This window comes from Phascolarctos cinereus, unplaced genomic scaffold (assembly GCF_003287225.1).
Source record: "Phascolarctos cinereus isolate Bilbo 61053 unplaced genomic scaffold, phaCin_HiC Scaffold_7;HRSCAF=346, whole genome shotgun sequence".
NCBI lineage: Eukaryota > Metazoa > Chordata > Mammalia > Diprotodontia > Phascolarctidae > Phascolarctos > Phascolarctos cinereus.
Window position 1 is genome coordinate 118,782,200 of NW_027556180.1, and position 19,526 is coordinate 118,801,725.

Here is a 19,526-nt window from a genome sequence, read left to right on the forward strand (position 1 = left end):
AAATTTTAGGGTAAGGTTTTGATATTCAAGATATATTGTCAACTAAAAACATATGCACACATGTGCAAGTATGCATGTATGTATGTATGTAAAACCAAAAGCTATTTCCCATTTGATAAATGGTCAAAAGTTCTCAAAAGAATAAACAGTTCTTGAAAGAAGTACAAACTTAAGGCATACATAAAATTATGCTTTAAATATTAAGTAACAAAAGAAATGCAAATCAAAACACTGCTGAAGTTTGACCAAGATGACAGAAAAATGAGACTAGCTGGAGGGGTTGAGGAAAGACTGACCCACTAGAGTGCACTGTTGGTGCAGCTGTGAACATAACCATTTTGGAAAACAATTTGGAATTACGCAAATAAAGTGACTAAAATATCTATCCCCTTTGATTCAGATTCCACTACTAGGCATATACTCCACAGAGGTCATTAGTAAGAAGGGTTCAAATACACCAATCTTTATAGTAGCACTTTCCATGATAGCAAAGAACTGGAAACAAAATAAATACCCATCAAATGGGGAATGGCTAAACAAATTATATTACTATGCTGTAAGAAATGTTAAGTTATTTAATAAAGAGTATTATGGCAAGACTTATATGACCTGATACAAAATTAAGTAAGCCGAGCTAAGAAAACAATACAAACAATAATTATGGAACAATGTAAATGGAATGATCACCAAAAAAAAAAATCAAAAGTAAACACTGACAAATTACAAAGAATAGTCATGATCCCAAAGAAGAGATATGAGAAGATCTCCTGTCACTCATTTGCAGAGGTGGAAGGTCCACATTAAATATATTTTTCAGATTTTTCTTTGATTTATTGATGTACTTTACCTCTTCATATATACGTGTGTGTGTGTGTGTGTGCGTGTGTGTGTGTGTGTGTGTGTGTCTGTGTGTGTATATTTTCATTGAGATTACTCCCTGGGAAAGGAGACAAGAAAGGATACTAGGAGAAATTTAGATGACATAAAAACAAAAAGATAGCGATATAAATGTATTTTTAATAAGATTTCACTGATAACAACTGACATTGCTAACTTAGGAAATCTGTATAGCATTATGTAGCTAGATATCCACAGATATACAGCCTGACTGGTTTGGGGTAAGGGACACTGACTGTGGAAACAAGAGAAAAGCTGGATTTATATACTGGCTCTGACACTTACTAATTGTATGACTAGTCGGCAAGTCACAACCTCCTTAAGCCACATTTTATTCATTTAAGAAATGAGCTTAATAATATCAAGAGGACTTACTCCATTGTGGTGTTGGGAGTATCAAATGAGATCATGTACATGAAGCACTTTGCAAACTTTTAAGTGCTCCACAAATCCCAGCTCTTATCATTTTCTCTGAGATGCTTTTATAGAATCCACCCCAATGTCTATTATTAAATAATACAAGTCTGTTCTTCAAGAGCTGATACAGTCAGGACATGTTCATATCAGAATGTCAAAATAACCCTTGCTTCAGAAAAAAAAACAACAGACTGGAGAGCCGTAGAAATATAGTTTTAACCCTGAATTGTCATCGAAAAAGCCTGGCTTTACCACAAAAGGAAGTTACTGGCTGAATGTGGTTGAAAAGACAGGAGTGAAAAAAAAAAAAGCTATGTCTTTATGACAAATTACCACAAAGACCATTTCCTTCTTAAAACTCATTAACTCTCCCCTCCTTAATTGCCAACATGCACAGCTGAACTTAATAGAAATGAAACACTCCCCCCCTCAAAAAAAAATGACAGGTGAAAATATGATGGCACAATTCTCCAGATCTGTGATTTTAAAAAACAAAAACAATCACTTCCTTGTAACATGACTTTCCATAATTCATTTAGATACATGAATGAAGTTATCCATTGACTAATTCATATTAGGGAAAAGTCTCCAGTGAAATTAACTCAATGAGAAACCACTCCTGAGAAAGTGACTGACCCAGAGACATACCATGCTACCAGGCAGTATGCCATGTTTTCAATTTTTAAAGAACTGGAGAAAGATGGTCATAATATCAGGAAGCCAGATGGAACCACAGACGGTTAAAAAGAAACAAACACAGGCCAACATCTCTATTTTGATTCAGATGTGTTAAATATTATTAAAGTTTGGACTAAAAGAAGCCTTGCAGAGCACAAAGTAAGCACTCTGATTGACTGAAAGACTTTTTTTTTTAAAGACTGCCCTAGTTGTAACATCAATTAAGGAAAGCCTAATAAATATACCCAACAGGGTAACAAAAATTCATAAGGCCCTCATAAATATGTAATATTAAATATTTGTAATGTGTCATTCAATCAAACCAATAGCATCCCTAAAACAGCAGGTACTCAGAAAGTATTTAGATAGATAGGGAGAAAATAGGAACTCAACACAAATTAAAACTGAGATGGCATACTGGGTGATTACTGGTAGGCAAACTTTGCAAAGCCTAAAAACTCAGTAGGATCTCCCAGGGTGCAATGGTTAGCCAAATTATTGACAATAAGCACAATTAGGAAGCAAAAACTCAATCATCAACAAATAGTAGTTACTACTTTCTGCTCAAAGCTAGAGGGATGTCAAAAAAAAAAGGCCAGAGGAAGTGAAATTTCATAAAGAGAAGTAAGGGCTGACTAGAGTTGGAAGAAACCACACAGAGAGAAATCAACAGTTTAGAAACTTAAAGGAAACTTGGAGAGCATCTAGGTCAAAGGTGTTATTTTGCAGATGAGAAAACTGAGTCTATGAGTACTTCAGTGAATTGCTCAAGGTCACATGACTTTGACTCATTGTTCAAGCTGAGACTAGAGCTGAAGCCTTTCTACTTTTAAAGTACAATGCTCTCCCCACTGGAGGCCAGTGAGCCATTACACATGAGGGGTCATTTAGCATTTTCCCCAGAGCTTGAACAACTTTCGTCGTCCTTCAGCAACCCAGAAAAACCAGAGCCCAACCAAGATCTACAAAATGATTCATAAAAACAGGAAGCAATCAAATAGTGAATCGGGATGAGTTCCATCTCCATCCCTACTCAATCGAGAAGATACTTCATGCTGTTGTCATGACTGGCAGTACTTGCCTGCCCCAAGCAAAAAGTTCCTATTTATGACTGTATCCTGCTGCTCTTTCTGATGGGCATGACCTTTCTAGACTTTTACAGTCAATCTGGAGAGTTGTAGTTTTGAATAGAAAGAAATCCATCAGTGATTTAGATGATTAAACTCTCCTATTTAGCCTGTCAGAATATCTAAGGGAGACATAAACTCAACAGTCTCATCCATGACAGATTACACTGATTCCAATATCAAAGTCGAGTATATTCAAATGCCTTAAAGAAATAGGAAGATATACAGAAGTGTCCAGCTTTGATTGAGAACCAGAACAACACACCTCATGACAATCCTGTTCAACCTGTCATCTTGACAACCCTTAGCCCTCAGCCTACGCCTTGGAGGACGGAACCTTTTCTGCTTTGGATCTCCTGACCTGGGGCTCCTGGTGTGCCAGAGAGTTTCACTATATCCAAGTTTACTATACCCATGCTTCACTTTGTAGCCTGGCCTCCCTCAGCTTCTTCAACTATAAAAAGAGGAGGCTGGACCAAGCGGACCCTCAAGTGCCTTCCAGTTCTTAGATCTCTGATCCTATGATCTTATCAGCACTCACATATCTTCTGCCTCTCTCTTTCCATCCTGTCCCCTCTCCACCCCATTTTTCCCTTTCCAGTTCTGGAACCATAATTAAATTAATACTTCCATTCCTACTATAAAGAATATGTTAATCTACTCCCCATGACTCCTCCCACTATCATCATAAAAATGTAATTTCCTGGCTGCCACTTCCTTGAATGGGATGGGCCCCTCTCCCTATTAGAATTATAAGTTCCTTGAAAGCAGGCAGTGCCTTATTTTATTTGTATCTGCAAGCGTTTATTTGAATCCCCAGAGCTTAACATGGTGCTTTTCGCATAGTAAGTACTTAATAATTTTTTTCATTCATTCATTCACTTATTCATTCATTCATTCATTCATTCATTCGTCCATTCATGCCTCTCTGGCTACATTTCCACTGGTAAAACTGAGTTATTTTCATATATAGTTTAGAAAGAAAAAATGTGGCTTCCTCTTGGCCTTCAGAGGCAGAAGAGTACAAAAGAAGACAACAATGAGAACTGCCTCCAAGGGCTTTATAACCAACAAGATTTCATAATGGTTCTCATATTTCCTCTGACAATTTTAATTTTAAAAATAGTTAAGGGGGAGAACATAAAACATCTTATTATTTTTCATCACAACTCTCAATTACTTTTCTTAATTTCTGAGTTTCTCACCCACCCACCCCTCACTAAAGATGACTGGTAGGGGAAAAAAATAGGAAATGGCAAAAGGTAGGAACTATCTAATATATGCAACAATTCAACAGAAATTTATTAGCACCTACTTCTTTGCAAGTCGGGGGCAGTTATGTGGTGCAGAAGATAGAGCACTGGGCCTGGAGTCAGGAACACCTGAGTTCAAATCTGGCCTCAGACACTAACTGTGTGACCCTGGGAAAGTGACTTAACCCCATCTGCCTCAGTTTCCTTATCTGTAAAATGACCTAGAGAAGGAAATGTCAAACCACTCCAGGATCTTTGCCAAGAACATGTCAAATAGGTTCACAAAAAGGACGAAACAATAATCTTAGAAGTCACTGCAGAAACACCAAAATGAAATTGTCCCTGGCCTCAAAGAGCTTATTTTGCCACTGAGAACGTACGAAAGGTATATAGATTAATATAGTACAAAGAAAACTTGGACGGGACAGAGTGCTAACAACCAGGGGCTGCAAAGATAGGGAGATGAGAAAAGTCCTGCCTAGGAGGTGGCACATGAAGTCCTGAAGGGAGCAAGGATCCTGATATGTCAATTTGAAAAAGGTATTTCACCAACAGAGGTCAGTCAATCTGTGTAAATGCAAGAGATCAAATACAGAGGTGGGGAAAAGATAACAGTACATTTGGGCGGAAATGTAGAGGAAGGTGAGATGGAGATGCAAGGTGTAGATGAAGGTAGATGACAAGTAACTGAGAGCCAGGTTGTGGAGGGGCTTAAAAGGCTAATTAAGGCATTTCTATTTTAATCTTGAGATTGTGGCAAGTTTTGAAGGGTTTTGAGCACCAGGGTGAAATGATGAGACTCATGCCTTAGACAGATTATTTTGGCAACTACATAAAGAAGGAATTGGAAAGGGGAGCACCTGGCAGCAGAGAGACCAATTAAGAGGCTACTGCAATAGTCCTGGCAGGAAGTGATGAGGGTCTGAGCTAGGGGAATGCTGGTGTGATTAAAGAGAAAGGGATGGATACAGCAGTTGTTATCAAGGCGAAATTGGCAAGATTTGGCAACTATCTATATAACAGGCAGGGGTGGGGGAACAGAGGAATAATTAATGACGACTCCAAGGTTACTGAGCTGACAGGTCATAAATCATTGTGGCATCAACAGAATGATAGATAATACACAGCATACTATACACAAACATATTCATATTTCTTTGTGTTAGCACAATGCCTGGCACATAGTAGGCACTTAATAGATATTTACTGACTGTGTTGATTCATTCACCCAAGATAAAATTAACTTTTTCAAAAAATAACACAGGTTATAGAATATGGCAAAAGTTCTTTTCCACATATCAGAGGTTTGGGTTAAGCAATTAATTTTAAGTGGGAGAGACAGACGTGGTTAAATCTATTAAACTGAAAGATGAACATTTTAAAGTGGGATACATCTTTATGGCCTACCCCAGTGGGAAATTTTAGGTCTAATAATGTGTTCTAAATATAAATACCTACAATTTTGGACATTAATGAATTATATTCCATTTCTATAGCTTTCTGTTGAAACTATCAATGAATAAACTCTACACTCATGTTGTTAGTGAAAACTTTGTTATACTTTGCATAAATTAATGACTCATCACTGTGCCAGGGATAGTTCTGACAGATAAAGAGTTTTTAAAAATCACCCAGACCCCACAAACCACACAAAATACTTAAATACCTTTTTTTAAAAAAATACCATAATAGCCTAAATTTATTTTATAAAGGAAGTGCTGTAGGATGTTGCATTTTGGATGGTTCTTTGAGATTCTGTAAAAGAAGATTTAAAAGGAAGTTGTGGTTAACTACTCTGCTGGGTGGGGCCAGCAGTAGATTAAAAGATGGTTCAAAGTTGGGGCACAGAAGAACTGAAAGAGTTCCATCAGTCAATCAACATTTATTAAGGGCCTATTATGTGTCAGGCACTGTTTTAAGTGCTGGGGACACAAGAAGAGCCAAAAGGAAACCCTGCTCTCAAGATGCTTATGGTCCAACAGAGGAGCTTTTACAGGAGGGTGCTTCCTTTTTTTTCCTACTATGAAGTCGCTCCCTCTTCTTCAGTAAGAGCTATAAAACTGGAGTTCCAGAGAGTTTCTTTACATGCACCGTGATTACTATAATAAAATACCCTCATTTACCAGGAAAAGAAATTTTATCCACTTAGAAACAAGACATTATCATAAGGACATCTGTTTCATTTTGTACAAGGCTAAGACCTATTGCTGTACTTACAGGTGTTTTTATTTCATAATCTTATTACTCTACTTTAAAAGACAGAGGATACCTCGTGTTTATTTTGCCACACCACTGTACATTTGTTTTCTTTTTTGCACCTTTATAGTTCATTCTCTGATAGGTACTTGCATTTATAAAGAAAAATACAAAGCAAATTTCTGCCATTATTCCTCTAGCATATTGCCTTTCCCATTTCTGTTGGTTTCCTTGGAGAAGAATAATTACCAAAAACAAATCTGTAAAATCAGGAAAACTGGCTTATTTATTGGCTCTGCAAATGATAGCAAAATGAAGCCCTATTTCAAGCCCCTACAGAGTTTTACAGGGTGCAACCCAGCCAAAGGAAAACTTGCCCAGAGTAATTTGTGTCTTAAATATGTAAAAAGAAAGTAAGGAAGAAACTTGAAGTGATGTCACAACGGTGGCTCTGGTAGAGTAGATCACAAATCAGTACGATGTTTTTGTCAAGTATATCAATGATCTAAATCTCCAGTTTCACTGAGGGTAAAACTGAAACTGTGAAAATAAAGCTAGAAAAGAAACTCAGCACATGACCCAAGGTGTAGGTGCAGGAGCTCCTCAAAGTAGGACAGTTATTTCCAATGACCTTCAACTTCAAAGTGAATTCCTATTTTAACTCCAAAAGGAAACCAGGGATCAGGGCAGCAGCTGAGGAAATGTCCTTAAGGGTCCCTTGTCTGTTATCAGGAGACAAGACCCATGACTGTCTATCTGGGAAAAGAGTGATTAATCCCCATCCTCTTGTATTCCCCACTTCTCTCTACTGGGCCCAGATTTAGGGGCACTAAACAACATGTTTACTTCCTTGGGTGAAATTAATTCTGTTGAGTTATAATTAATTCATCTTGTACTAGATATGTTTTTAAAATAATACTTTTTTAAAAAGATAAGTTTCCTATATAGACTATTTGGGAAAACAGGTGAAGGAGTCTTACCAAATTCTTCTTACGATACAAATATGGTGTTGATACCTAAACCAGGAACAGTCAAAATAGAGAAAGAAAATTATAGACCAATTTCTCTAATGAATATAGATGCAAAAATTTTAAACAAAATATTAGCAAGTAGATTGCAGCAACTTATCACAAGAATAATACACTATGACCAGGTAGGATTTATGCCAGGAATGCAGGGTTGGTTCAATATTAGGAAAACTATCAGCATCATTGAGCATATCAACAACAAAACCAACAGAAACCACATGATCATCTCAATAGATGCAGAAAAAGCTTTTGATAAAATACAACACCCATTCCTATTAAAAACACTAGAAAGCATAGGTATAAATGGAGTCTTCCTTAAAATAATAAACAGCATATATCTAAAACCTTCAGCAAGCATTATATGTAATGGGGACAGCTAGAAGCATTTCCAATAAGATCGGGGGTGAAACAAGGATGTCCATTATCACCACTGTTATTCAATATTGTACTGGAAACCTTAGCTTTAGCAATAAGAGAAGAAAAAGAAATTGAAGGCATTAGAATAGGCAAAGAAGAAACAAAGCTATCACTCTTTGCAGATGACATGATGATATACTTAGAGAATCAAGTAAAAAACTACTTGAAATAATAAACAACTTTAGCAAAGTTGCAGGCTATAAAATAAACCCACATAAATCATCAGCATTTCTATATATTACCAACAAAGCCCAACAGCAAGAGATAGAAAGAGAAATCCCATTTAAACTTACTGTAGACATTATAAAATATTTAGGAGTCTACCTCCCGAAACAAACCCAGGAACTCTATGAACACAATTACAAAACACTTTTCACACAAATAAAATCAGATCTAAATAATTGGAAAAACATCAGTTGCTCATGGGTAGGCCGAGCTAATATAATAAAAATGACAATCCTACCTAAGCTAATTTACTTATTCAGTGCCATACCAATCAAACTACCAAAAAATTATTTTATAGAGTTAGAAAAAATAATAACAAGATTCATTTGGAAAAACAAAAGGTCCAGAATATCAAAGGAACTAATGAAAAGAAATGCAGGGGAAGGTGGCCTAGCAATTCCAGATCTTAAATTGTATTATAAAGCAGCAATCATCAAAACTGCTTGGTACTGGCTAAGAAATAGGGAGGTGGATCAGTGGAATAGGTTAAATATGCAAGACACAGTAGTCAATGACTATAGTAATCTATTATTTGATAAACCCAAAGACCCCAGCTTCTGGGATAAGAACCCACTCTTTGAAAAAAACTGCTGGGAAAACTGGAAAAGAGTATGGCAGAAACTAGGCATAGACCCAAATCTCACACCATATACCAAAATAAAGTCAAAATGGGTTCAGGACTTAGATATAAAGGCTGATACCATAAGTAAACTGGGAGAACAAGGAATAGTTTACCTATCAGATCTATGGAGAACAGAAGAATTCATGACCAAACAGGAGATAGAGAACATTATGAAAAGCAAAATGGATCATTTTGATTACATTAAATTGAAAAGTTTTTGCACAAACAAAGCCAATGCAACTAAGATTAGAAGGAAGGTAGAAAATTGGGAAAGAATTTTTACAACCAGTCTTTCTGATAAAGGCCTCATTTCTAAAATATATAGAGAATTAAGACAAATTTATAAGAACACAAGCCATTCCCCAATTGATAAATGGTCAAAGGATATGAACAGACAGTTCTCAGATGAAGAAATTAAAGCCATCTATAGTCATATGAAAAAATGCTCTAAATCATTATTGATTACAGAAATGCAAATCAAAACAACTCTGAGGTACCACATCACACCTATCAGATTGGCCAACATGACAAAACAGGAAAATGATAAATGTTGGAGAGGATGTGGGAAAATTGGAACGCTAATACATTGTTGGTGGAGTTGTGAAATGATCCAACCATTTTGGAGAACAATTTGGAACTATGCCCAAAGGGCTACAAAAATGTGCATACCCTTTGATCCAGCAATAGCACTTCTAGGGCTATATCCCAAAGAGATCAAACAAATGGGAAAAGGACCCACATGTACAAAAATATTCATAGCAGCTCTTTTTGTGGTGGCAAAGAATTGGAAATTGAGAGGATGCCCATCAATTGGGGAATGGCTGAGCAAGTTGTGGTACATGAATGTAATGGAATACTATTGTGCTATAAGAAATGATGAACAGGCTGACTTCAGAAAAACCTGGAAAGACTTATATGGTCTGATGCTGACTGAAGTGAGCAGAACCAAGAGGACTTTGTACACAATAGCAGCCACGTTATGCAATGACTAAGAATGTTAAACTGAACCCTCCTCAGCATTATGAGGATCTAAGACATCTCCAGAGGCCTCAGGATGGAAAATGCTGTCCACATCCAGAGAACTATGGAAATCGAATCGTTCTCACTTATTTTTACCTTCTGTTGAGTTTTGTTTCATCTTTCTGATGGTTCCTCCTATTGGTTTTAATTTTTACTTACAACTTCACTAATGTGAAAATATGTTTAATGGGTATGTAAATGTAAAGCCTATGTTAGATTGTGTGCCATCTTGGGGAGGGGGGGGGAGAAAAAGGGAGAAAAATTTTCAACTCAAAAGCATATGAAAAAAATAAAATTAAAATTAAAATTAAAAAAAAGTAAAAAAGTAAAAAATTTTTTAAAAAGATAAGTTCCATAGTACCTATGGATGCAGTCTAAGGGAGTCCATGGGTACATTGGTCGGTTTTGCTGAACTGCTTTAAAAATCTTTATTAGAAGAGAAGGCTAACAGGATGGGAGGAGAAAGGATGACACATTGAGAAATTAATACTGTTCCCAAAAGGAATCAACTAGATTCGTTTTGGATAAGCTCTATAACTTCCTTAGAATGGGCCACAGCCACTCCAGGTGAGAAATTTCCTCTACCAAAGAAGATACTATGAGGTTCAGTAACTTGCCTGGAGTTATAGAGCCAATACATGTCAAAAGCAGGACTTAAACCCAAAACTTCTCAAACCCCAGACCAGCAATGCCATGCTGTGCCTCCAATTTAAAATATACATGTAAACAAATACATTTCAAAATTCTGGATAAGGGAGAAGGGAGAAGGATTTAAAATAATTTAGAATTTAGTCAAGAGTCAGTAAGTTCTCTACTCAGACTAAGCTCTCTACCCTCCTTCCTTCTGGCCTCCTCCAAGAGAGTCAGATCATTCAGGAATTACAAAAAGTATTTCCTTGAAGCAGATGCCTATGACAATTTCCTGTACTTTGTAGGTTTGCATCCAGGTTCACATGTGGGCACCATGCCATATTACATGCTTTCTGAATATAACAGAACTGCCAGAGGGAGCATGGTTTAGTGGATCACTTTTAGACATGGAGTGAAGAAGACCTAGATTCAAACTTGGCCTGGGCAAGTCATTTAACCTCTGTCTTAGTTTCCTCATTTGTAAAACGGAGATTATGATCTCCTACCTCTCTCACATAGGGTTGCTATGAAGATTAAAGGCAAAAACAGATAAAAGTGCTTTTTAAACCTATAAACTCTACATAAATGTTAGCTATTATTTTACTGGTATGCTCTCCTTCTTGAGCAAACCTAGATAAGATATCTGTCCCCTTAGGATGCTGTTCATTCATTCTAAGAAGTAAGGTGGCAGAGTGGAAAGGGTGCTGGACTTGGAATTCAGAAGACTTGAGTGTGAATTCTGTCTCACTCGCTGATTTGTTGTGGGACCCATGACAAGTCACAACCTCTCCCAGCTTCCTTTTCTTTGTCTGTAAAACAAAAAGAATAATAACCTACTTCCCCCAGTACTGTTGTGAGAATTAAAGAGATATTTGTAAAGCACTTTGCAAATCTTAAAAGACTAATACAAATGCTATATCTATTATTGCTTATCGTTAAAGCCATTTATTATGCAATTGCTACATCAAAAACACTAGAGCCAAGTAGGCTCCGGGTAAGAAACAAAGATAATTAAGGCATGGCACCCGCCTGCCTTCATGGAGTTTGTAGTCTAGCAGGGTATTAAGCACGTGAAACGTACAAAAATGCAGAAGTAATATTACATATTAAGTATACAATAAAAATACAACACTTATAATTCAGAAACATAATATGATCAAACCATGAGAGAAGCATAAAATGTTATTCTAGGTCAGAGGAAGGAAGGATCACTTCCGACTTTTCATTCATGACTGTGCTTTCCTTCCTCTCCATTTTAATGCCCTCCACCCATGCCACCTATCCCAAGCATCCAAACAGGGTGGAATTTAAAAAGAAAAAAAGTCAGATTTGCCATAATGTAAGAAAACCTCCTTGCTGCACCTCCCCCATCTCCATCTGCCAACACAACTTTCTGGCTACTGGCTCCAAGATTTCCTGCATGCTCCTCCCCCTACCTCAGCACCCTAGGTAAATAAATCCCAACCTCTCAGCAACACAGGCAACTCCTTAAGATTAAGTTGCAGAGACAGTGCAGATCTGTATTCACCAGGAGGGGGAGTTTCCTCTACCAACGAAATCACATGTGCTATCAAAAAAAAAAAGTATCTCTATTTTTGTATATATTTATGTGTCCATCCTTGTTTACCCCTATAGAATATAAATTCCTTAGAGGGAGAGACTCATCACTTCATTTTCATCTTTATATTCCCAGAAACTTGTACGTTGTCAGACACACAGGAAAAAGCATTTAACAAATGCTTCTTGTAATGACAGTGTTCTATTCACTGCAACTCAATCATGGACTCTCTGAAACTCTTCGGCTTGCAAATGGCTCACAAAATGTGGAAATTCCATGAGCACAATGTTGGAGTCACTCCAGTAAAAAAAAAAATAAAGTAAATATTAACTACAAGAAAAAAAGGAAATGTTTTACTATAGCATTTTTATCTCAGAAAGGTACTGTTAGTTGCAATTAGGAAAAAAAATAGCTTGTGATAATACTGAGGGGTATCATGACATAATGGAACCATTATATCATGGAACCATCTCAAAGTCCAAAGACTTCTATACTTCCTTATGACCCAGGGAAGATCATTTCTGAGTTTTCTAATAAGTAACACTATCTGCATTACCTAATTCCATAGGGTTGCATTGAGGAAAGTGCTCTGTAAACCTTAACATGCGATGTAAATGCAGGTTATTATTATTTTGTATTTATCATCATGGAAAAAATGAAAAGGAATTCATTTTGTAGACAGACCAGTATAGAATATGGTAACAAGATATACATTTTAAGAAAAGGCATTTTGCGGGGCAGCTAGGTGGTACAGAGCACTGGCCCTGGATTCAGGAGGACCAGAGTTCAAATTTGACTTCAGACACATGACACTTACTAGCTGCGTGGCCCTGTGCAAGTCACTTAACCCCACTGCCTAGTCAAAAAAAAAAATTTTACATATACATATATATATACACATACATACACACACACACACACACACACACACACACACACACACACACACACATATATATAAATATAAAAAAAGAAAGGGCATTTTGCACAGTGATCTCCAAACTGTAATCCTACATCATTCAATGGCTATCTACACATTCCCTAAAATAAAGTATAATAAGAGAACACATAGGATTTAAGACTGAAATGGGCCTTAGAGATCATCTAGTGATCTAAACATTCAATTCTACAGATGAAGAAACTGAGGCCCTGGGAGATTAGGTGACTTGCCAAATGTCACACAGGTAGTAAATAGCAGAATCAGGATTAGAACCCAGGACCTCCAAGTTTGGGGCTTTTTACGCTACACTATGTACTCTTTCATTGGAATCTATTTTAAAATTTTCAAGTATCATTCTGATCATCCCTATTAGTACTCCAACCCCAATAGTCACTGGACATCCTGTTAATTGAAACACTAAGATTTCAAAATACCAAAAAGCTATATAGCAAGTTTCTACCACAAGATGAAAAATTTGAAAATTACCAGGTTAGAGTAAGTGGCAACCACTTGGAAGAGATTCACAGAACCTGCTAATTCTGTCGTAACCATGTGTAGTTCCATTGAGCCTTTCACCTAAAACTATAAACAGCAGCAAATCTCGTAAAAACATTTAAATGTTCTCTTGAAAAGGCACGTGGTTCACAAATGGCCAATCTGTGATATGATATCACAGATCTATTAGAGTATTGGTAAGTATGTAACTTCTGAGAAAAAGAGACTCCTTCCTCACTCTCCTTTGCTAGACCATCATCCCTGTGCTACCTCCCAAAATGGGGTATACCCTGCCATATCTAACACCAACTGATGACCAATTGCCACTAATGGCAACTAGCAATAGCAGTCCCCTCCCAGACCATCAAATCTCCTACCAGCCCAGCCCCCATAGCCATTGTTGAAGCAAGCAACCTTTGCAGAGATTCAACCAGTAAAGCATAGCTGCTGGAACCCACATCCCTTAAGAGCCAGCCAGAGCACAATGTTGTACTTAATTAAATGTTCGCTGTTTGATTTGTTTTTTGTTTTTTTACTAGTAAATGCTACGCTGTTATTTTAAGATCCACCAATATGCCAGCAGACCTGTGATCTCACCAATTTAGAAATTCCCAGCAATAATACAGGTTCAGCCATACAGGTCTGCCCAACATGAGTGACTCTTTCCCATGTCTTCCTATAATTCCAACACATGGCCAGGGGCAGGGGGGTGGGGGGACTTTCTTGCCTTTTTCTTGCCATTATTAAGACATCAACTGAGAATGAAGAATGTCCATCTGTGCATGTCATGTGACCAGCCAATTTTTATAAAAAGGTATCCTTTACTGACTTAAAATTTAGTGACATCATTATATAGTGATCCCCTTTAGAAATAACTATGAATTCAAATAACTATATTTTAACTTCAGGAGATTTACAAGAGATCTATCACCTCATATTGGCCTTTCCATCCTTGAAAACCTCCAACCTTGAAAACCATGATTTGCAGTTTCAACTTCCAAGACAAAAGCATGAACTCCACTGGTGGGGGATTAGCATCTTCTACTATCTTAAACCCACATATACACTAATGATTCATGAGTACACTGAGGTACTTGTAACAATGAAAAAAGCAGCAATGACACCTGCACTATATGCTGTATTCACAATTCATTCCTTCAACAATCATATACTAAAACAACAACTAATATACCAAGACAAAGAAAAAGGAAGAGAAAAGAAAAGAATCTTTGTCTTCAAGGAACTTAAACTCTGCTAGAAGGAAACAACTATATACAAGTCAGAGAAGTAGACATTAAATCAAAGTAATGGAGGGATGGGGGAGAAGGGGGAAATTAACAACTGGGGGATATAAAAAGAGTCTTCCTGCGAAAGAATCAGACCGAATATTACTATCACCATTTTAGAGATGAGGAACCAGAGGGTTTAAGTAACTTGCCTAAGATCATACAGTTAGTATATATTACAAGTGAAACTGAAACCCATTACCAACACTTGTATTTCCTATTGAATCATACCGCCTATAAATGAATGTTTTCCTTAAGATTACAAAGAAAGTAAAATAAAGGATGGAAAGTATAACCTTCACTCAACTGAGTAAGTTGAGTCCTGGGGGCACTTACCATTAGAAACCGCTGCTTTCCCCTAATCTTGAAGAAGTTCCATTAAATGAAGCGTAAGTACTGTACTATACTTATTTACTGGACATACATATGAATATACACATGTAGTAACGTACATATTATCAAATGAGATAATATTTGTAAAGCACTTTGCAAACCTTAGTAAACAGTAGTAGCAGTAACATTAATAGTAGTAACAGGAAATTAAATCAGTTTTAAAAAAACTAGAAAATAAATAAACAAGGAACAGAATTTTTATGAGTTAAAATTCTACCCTATCGCCTAACCTTTTGAACTCTCCTCATGTCTACTGGATGCTGAACAGGTTAAAAATCTGGTCATCTTGCTAAAATCCATCCCATTCTTTTGTAGATACTTAGAAGGGAAGAAATACTTGGGGGGGGGGGACCCTTTGGCTGCAAAGCAATTTATTAAAGGGAAAAAATAAAGCCTGTGCTGATGTGCCACGAAAAGAAATCAATACAAAGCATTCACTTTGTGATCAAAGGTATCTGAGGATACTTGTAAATTGCATTCTCTTGTCTGCCTACAAGAATGCAACAGAACAGGCATTGGGGCTGAGTAGTTTCCATCCACGTATCATGTTACACGTGTGATGTTCATGCCACAGACTTGACAGGGAAATCAAACTGCAGGCTGCAAACACAGAGCCAAGTGAACATCCTTTCCCTGTCTCGGCCCTCTTCCCTTCCCTTAAGTAGAGCTTGCCATGGCTGGGAAGTGTGGGGTGGAAATGAGTGGAAAGTCTGTTTATAATTCCCAAAATTTTGATAAAAGCAGTAAATTAAGCAAAATATTTGGCTAGCCAGGGTTGAGTTTAAACCTGGAGAGTAAAGCACACATGACAACATCCAGGGACAAACGGAATTCAGCAAACAAGAAGGCCAACACATACATCAGGAAGCAGTGAAGAGCCAAGAATCAACCACTGAGTAGAAAAGTAGGTACCTGAAGCTTGAAGAAGAGACTCGCTAATATGAAATGCTTCCACAACTTAAAATGGACAGGGAAGTCCCCCTCCCCCATGAGAATGCCCGGGGGCCTGACAAGAGTAGGAAAGTTGAGAGGGTAGGGTGCCGTGCTCTTGAACCACCTCAGAAAGACAGCCAGCCAGAGTTAGAAAAGTACATTAGATCTCAGGTCAACATGCTCGAGTTTGAATTCTGGCTCTGAGCGCTTATTAGTTTTGTGGGACTGACTGATGGGGCAAGAGCCAGAGTGTCATCATCTGTAAAATGGGCATAATAGTAGTACTTTGTACTTCTTAGCTCACAGCTGTTGTGAGATTGCCTTTTAAAGGCAAAATTATTACATAAACATAAGTTATTATTGTGAGCCAAAAATAACGTGGTTCTGTCTGAAGCCCATGCTAGAATACTAGGAAAATACACTGACAGACATGCAAGAAATCTCGGAGATGTAAAGTAGAAAACCCAAGACAATAGTTGGAATATGTAAAGTATTAAATCTATTGCAAGTTATGTCAGTGCACTTCTTCCATAAGCATCTGTTAGAAGCTGTGTTGGGGGGGAAAGGGAGGGAGGGAGGGAGGGAGTTAGGAGGGTGTGTGTGTGTGTGTGTGTGTGTGTGTGTGTGTGTGTGTGTGTGTGTGTGTGTGTGTGTGTGTGTGTGTTTCTCAAGGCCTGCCCTTTAAAGCTCACTTGTCATTTTGTTTACTGTAAAGATCAATAACATTGCACATGGTGTTTTATGGGGGGAAAAAGTTGCCTTCCATGGCACTGAGCACATAACCACAGTGGTACATTCTCTCCCTTATGAGTACACACAAGAATCCTACTTGACATGAGCAGTTCCATGCACAGAGGAAAGAAAGTGAAAGTTTGATTTCACGTACTCTAGTTTGCAAAGGGGCTTGGCAAAATATCCTGTGGAAAAAAAATATTTATTTTCTTACTGTACATTGAAACTAGAACAATATGTTGTTTCAAAGAAACTCCATGTTATTCAGAATCGAAGCAACCAAAATCTTAAATACCCAGAATGCATTTTTTATTTGACTTAATCCTCCACTCCAGTTTTATAAGAAAAAAAAGAAGATGAACTCAGTAAACAGGATGATATTCAAATTTATGAAAAGCTTCCACAATATGTTATGAAGTCTAAAGTGATTTAATCCTATCTCTTACAGCTGAACGAGGGAAGTTTTTTGTTTTGTTTTTTCAGGTTAAAGTCCACTGACCCATATCCCGGTGGGATCCTCCAAAACGTTTGTTGTTCAGTAGTTTTTCAGTCATGTCTGATTCTTCATGACCTCATTTGGGGACTTCTTGGCTAAGATACTAGAGTGGTTTGTCATTTCCTTTTCCAGCTCATTTCACAGATGAGAAAACTGAGGCAAACAGGGTTAAATAGCTTGCCCAGGGTCACACAGCTAGCAAATGTCTGAGTTTAGATTTGAACTTAAGAAGATGAGTCTTCCTGATTCCCGGCCTGGCACTCTATTCACTGTGCCACCTTCGCAACAATGGCCACATACAAAAAGAAAAGGCAATTTAATGTAGGTTTTTGTATTGTTTTGTTTTTTAAGAGAAATCATTCCAAAATGTGATATTCATCAAAAAAAAAGTATCCAAAATGTGATATTCATTAAAAAAAAAGTATCATGAGGAATCAGAAAAAAGAAGTTAGGAAGTGGTAGGGAGAGAAAGAGATCAGCATAGAGATGGGTAGAACAGTGGTAAGGAGAACAAAACAGTGGATAAGGAAGAAATTGTGAAAAGAAAAAAATAAAAGGCAGGGAGGAAAGAAACAAGAAGAAAGAAACAAAGAGAGGGAAGGAGAGAGAAAAAGAATGAGGAGAATTTTTTAAAAAGAAGAAAATGGGAAAGGGAGACAAAAATACAGGGAGGAGACATGTTCGACAGATTTTTGAATTTACTAAATAAGGGGCCATATTCTACACAGTCTGGGCTATGGACTTCAAAATATTATTATCTATTATTTATCAACTGCCCTTTAAAATGTTAACTAACTGAATATATTTATATCTCCTTACTTTTTTCTGAATGAAATATCTAACAGGTTTGGGGAAAAAATAATCTCTAGGGCACAGCAGAAGTAACTAGGGCCATATATTACCCCAAGAGCTTGACAGTAACAAGCAGAAGGTCAAACTGGGCCACCGGCCCCCATTCTTCCACCTGTACCTTTCCTATCTACCACATATAAACAGTAAATGACATTCATAATGATGACCACAAAATCCAAAAATTTCCTATGGAGCTAATCCAGTGGTTTTAGTTTATACAGGACAAAAAAAGAAAAAGAAAACAAATTATATTCAATATTTTCTTTTTAAAATTATATATATGTACATATGCGTACATATATATAATTTTAATTCTCTAAAAATTATTTATTCATGTGTTATATACAATACTCTCTATTAACTAGAATAGTCAATCAAAATACTCTGTTCCCCACTCTTGAACACTGAGTCTTGAACAAATCACTAAACTGTTGTAGGTCTCAGTTTCCTCATCTGTAAGGTGAGGAAGCTGATTGCTATGGTCTCTAAAAGTCCCCTCCAGCTCTAAAATTCCTATGGTTCTATGGATAAATAAAGAGTTTCGAACACAGAAGAATGCTTGGTAATCTTTGTGCCATTCTCACATTTATCCTCCTGCAGTATCATGGGGGATGGATTAACATCTTTTTTAGGTAATTATAAAAGAAGTACCTGCAGCACAAACACACACCTGTCATTTCATTCAATATGGGGAACTCCCTGTGAGAAAATTCCCTCTACTAATGTAGATCAGCATTTTCTTCACAACTTACAATCTTAGAGGACTGGGGGTGAGGAGTCTGGGCAGGGTGAGGTGCTGAGAAGTTAAGGGTAACACAGCCAATACTTGATATCTCTCTATCCAATAAGCCATAATCACACACACACACACACACACACACACAAAACCTTAAAATCAGATTACTGTAAAAAAATCAGGGCCCCCATTCTGTTGTATCCAAAGAAAGTTACTACTTTTAAATTCATGATGTCACAAGTGCACAGTTTGAAGCTCTACAGACATGCAAAGCTGACCCTTTCTGACTGCAGACCTTTGAAAAACACATCCCAATTCTTCAAGTAATATTTCATAATAAGTAAATTCAGGGTTTTGTTGTTTTTTTTTTCTAGCACCTCTGCTTGCTATTCAGAATGAAAGCACCAGTGGAATCTTTCTCTGTTGCTTGAGATTGTACTGTGGTTACCCTGCTTCTTATAAACAAGGCTACTTCCTGTCTCAGAGTTCCCATTGCTAAATCAGGTTGAATCATGGTAGCTTTGATAGTCATGACCCCTGAGTGCACTCTGGCTAGAAGAGTCTCTAGTTTGATTAACTCCTTATTGGAGAGAGC

General features: G+C 37.2%; 1 protein-coding gene across 5 annotated transcripts in view; it reads right to left on the bottom strand.

Annotated features, from left to right (window-relative positions):
* Positions 1–19,526, bottom strand: part of KLF12 (KLF transcription factor 12) — a 576,265-nt gene that overhangs the window by 451,450 nt on the left and 105,289 nt on the right. Inside the window, exon 1 of one of the 5 annotated variants that reach the window (XM_078147176.1) lies at positions 7,549–7,609. The exons of the other annotated variants lie outside the window; for them this stretch is intronic. The gene's annotated coding sequence lies outside the window, so the exon portion shown is untranslated. Of the gene's footprint in view, positions 1–7,548; positions 7,610–19,526 lie in introns of those variants that run through there. 5 annotated transcript variants of the gene reach the window in all.